The following is a 4,371-nucleotide window of genomic DNA, read 5'->3' on the forward strand; positions in this document are numbered from 1 at the left end:
GCACCAGGCCATAGGTCGGCCCTTTAACAGACCACTCACTCAAACTCACTCAGCACAATTTTTTTCAGCCTTCGCACTCACGTTCATACTCACGCCTACTCAGTCTCACGAATACTCATTCGCATCCATACTGACGAATACTCGCAATAATGAGTTCTCACTCCCGTTCCTACTCACAACGTTCCATTGAGTGTGAGTGTGAGTGTACGCATTAGTCAGCGTGCTGAGCTATGCCCTTGGACGCCGGATAATCTGCTAAGTATCACATCCGACTTCCTTCGAAAACTAGCTACCTGTTAAAACAATGTGAAAAGCTGCTAAAACAGCTGCATGAACGGCTGCCTGTTAAAACAATGGAGGCCATGATGCGCGACACAACTTGCGCGACGCGTCGTCCAGCCGCACCTAAGTGTACGCGTTCTTGAAATCCAATGAGCTCAAGTTCTCCCCCTCATTTAGGCTGGCAAATGTGGCCTCGACTATCGGAAACGGATAATGCTCGACATCGAAACCTGGCATGAGGGCGACCTTAACGTCACCGAAACTTAGAACATTACCGTATTTTTTTTTCAAGGCCATTCAGATAGGCGCCGCAAATTTCACGTGTTCTGCCATCGACAACACTCCCAGTAACACCAGCTGATCGATTTCGCTTGAGACATTATCACAGAGCGCGTAAAGAATGCATACAGACTTACAGAATTTTGGCGTCACCGTCACCTAAAGCGGCTTGCAGGTAAACGTTTTTGAAAAGCCCAAGGCCTGCCAAGAAGACGACTTCGTAGTTGGCATTCAGGCTGCTCACCCGGCATACGGCTGTACTCGAAGCAGCCGGTGTTAGGTGTTCAGTCGGCGCACCGCTCTTGCTCAGCGCCGTTATCAGGTCACGCCCACAAAGACTCGGTTTCGCGCAGTCAGCGGCCGATGGCTTGCGCATGACGGAGAATTTTTTGTACCGCAAAGACAGTTCTAGTTCACCCTGAACGTGTATCCTTTCCGCGTAGCGCGATAACTTCAACCGAAAAGATTTCAGGCCTTGCCACTATGCACTATATTGTCGTCAATTTGGTGTAGTATTGGAAGTGTTCCAATTCTAAGACAGCACGTAGACAGTCTACGCAGACTGCTTAGAAGACCGCACCGAGCCCATGCTGTCCGATAATTGGAACACGTTTAGGCAGCTTTTAAGCAGCGATGCACCACCTTGCGTCGAGAAGAAAAACCTTAAAAAAACAAACGTAATAGTTGTATTTTCTAGCTTTATTCGTGTTAAAATCAAAAATAAATAAACGCTACTCACATTGAGCGTCTGGGAAAGCGTCTGCTTGTGTGTAGACGGCCGTATTGGCGAGATTTGATCTATCGAAGCGATTCGCTGAGCTGCCATCTTGTTTAGACAGCAAAGCAGCCTGCATCGTATTTGTCTACGATGCGGTCTTCTCAGAGCTGTCTACTTTGCCGGCTACGTGAAAATTGGAATGGAACTTAAGCTGGCCGCCGTCCATTCAGCTGTCTATTCAGCCATCTACGGTGAGCATTGGAACACAGCCATAGGCGCAAAGTAGACTGACCACTATTGTTGCCAGCCTATACCTTGCATCAATTTTTTTACTGCTCACTTTGCCATTGCCAAAACATTAGCGTGCATATTATAAAATAGTACTGGCCACAGCTGTTTTTGTTGGTTCAGCGCTATGTTCAAACCTGCTGTGACTATAGGAATTGGAAAGTTCTACCCGTAAACCTCGCCAGTTTCTTCCATCTCCAGCACTGTTTCGGCAAGCAGGAATAGAATTTCTCGGTCAGTTGCTCACGTCATCTTCAGAAAATAAATGGTTAATTGTCACAACTGACTATCTGACTCGCTATGCGCAATACCAAAGTGGTGCCTCGAGATACTGCAGTTGCATTCACTAGAACCTTCTTCTACAACATTCTTTTGGGTCAAGGTGCACCTGCTATCTTCGTAACCGAACGCGGAGCTACATTTACTACAGAGTAATTGCAACTGGTCACCAAGCTGACGCGCAAAAACCACCACAAAACTACAGCTTATTTTCCCCAAAGCAACGGCTCGACGGAACGGTTAACAAAACACTGGCTGACATGCTATCCAAGTATGCTGGTGTAGAGCACGAAACGAAGGATGAAATTTGGCCGTACGTCAAGTTTTTATACAATACCGCTCTGCAAGAGACGACAGAGCTAACACTATTCGAGCTTGTTTATGGACGTTGCGTGACTAGGACACCAGCAGAAATCACAGCGTTGACTACATCGCTCAGAAAGCTGCAGAAGCCCGCCAGCTTGGGCTTGACCGCATTTGCAGGAAACAAATTACCGATGAAGCCATACAACTTTCGCGGACCGATGCTGCCAGTAGTCTTCGATGACTTGCTCGTGAAATCACGTTTTCACTATGGTGCCCGCCAAGCAACGAGACGAATTGTCAACAGCACCTACCCTCTTTGATGGCTCTCCGCAGGCCCACTGGCCTCGACCGTAGAGCGTCCCCTATTTATATTATAGACCTCGCGCATTCGCTATTTTTTTGTAAAACTTATTTACAGCGTCGTGTCCTTTAGTACGCTGCATCAGAAAACACTATGTATGAGCTGCAGAAGCCTTACCACAGCCCAAAAATACTTGTAGCCAGGTATGTTTATACAATTTTTTCATCTTCCTTTCGCTTATATATAAATTCAATCAAGTGCAGTTTTTCACCTTAGAAAAAATACTGTAGTGACATTCATAACTTGAGTTTATATTTTGAAACATTCACTCTGCATACTAAATTACGGTATTTAAAAAAGAAAACACTTTGCGAATACACTTCAGAGAGTTCTCGCAAGACAATAAAGGACTAGTACTAGTTCATCAAACACGAATGGCCAACTGAATTTAATATAGACGACACCCAACGAAATCTGATGATGATATATGGTGTTTTTTTTTGGCACAAAGGCCATTTGATGGCCAAAGAGCGCCAGTTCACACCCAACGAAATCTAACCAATTATTCAATATTTACATTTCCCGCTGCGGAGATACAGTGATATTCAACCCCACCCTTTTGACAACTTTTCGCGCGGGGTTAAGGGCTATCGGAAATGACGTCTCGCCGAACGTCAATATACAGTGTAGGTGGCTCACATTCTTTCATTTAGGCTAGCCAAGCGATATGTGTGCTGTCACTGTTTATACGCGCGAGTCAGCATACACAATTCTTGAGCACTGGCCGGATGAAACAGTATCTGGAGCTTTCACAGACCTTGTGTAAACAGACGCCGCCATAACCGAGCCCCAATCCTCCATATGAATCCAAATACAGCCTGGAGGCAAGAAATTGCCGCATGTAGTTGTCTTGAAGCAAGCACAAATGAAGCAAGCCCGTTGGATGAAAGCTGATAGGCGTTGCAGCAGACGCGTTCTTCCCACACAGCATAGATGTGGGCATATTATCTAGAAACTACAAGAAATATTTTCAAGCTGATAGTAGTTTTGAGCTCATTTCGTACAATTGGCTTCGCCGTCCATGTCAGTGTGGTTGGTTGTGAGCAAAAATAATAATTTTTTCTTGACTAAAATTGAATAGTAAAATAAAGCAAAGAATAAAGATCTAAGAACCCAATGTAGGCCGTCTGCATGGCAAGCATGTTCTCTACCACATAGCTATGCTTTTTCTTAAAGCTGCTTTGTAGTAAAACAATACACAAAAGTCATGGCACAAGCGTAGAATTGCACCAGCCGTAAGAAAGGTGTAAAACATGTAACGAGCGCGTGTATTAATGGCCCACCCGCTACATATCCTGTCATGTACTGGATAGCAAAATATGGAATGGGCGCGTCTATAGCATACGTAATGAATCAAGAGCGCTTTCAGTGCTGCGCTCTTTTTCCGCGTGTTTAAAATTATCATAAAGTTTGTCGAGTGTATCTACTGTCAGGCCCTTGACCGAAAGGACTCAGTAACGTAGAAGCACCAATTGTTTGATATGGTCAGAAAATAGCCGGAGTAGGCCTTTCAAGTCACGCCGCTGTGTCACTAACGCCTCAGCGAACCCAGTCTACCAACCAGTACCTAATTCTTTTCTTTTACCATAATAGATGCTCCGCTAAAAACAATATTTAAATAAACATCGTTGTTGTAGTTTCAAGAACCTATGTGAAAATGTTCTACAAGTAGAAAATATTTCGGTGTCGAAACACTGACGCCATCTGTAGAAAAAAGACGTCGACTACGCGGGAGCAGATTCGTCTTCCCACCGTGAGGTAGAGCAGGCAGTATGTGTTCTGGTATATTGTGCAACGTTAGACGCCTTTTGAATTAGTTTCCTTGTCTTCTATTGGAAGAAAATTGTATATGAAGTTT

The sequence above is a fragment of the Rhipicephalus microplus genome, chromosome 2 (assembly GCF_043290135.1).
Source record: "Rhipicephalus microplus isolate Deutch F79 chromosome 2, USDA_Rmic, whole genome shotgun sequence".
Classification (NCBI taxonomy): Eukaryota; Metazoa; Arthropoda; class Arachnida; order Ixodida; family Ixodidae; genus Rhipicephalus; species Rhipicephalus microplus.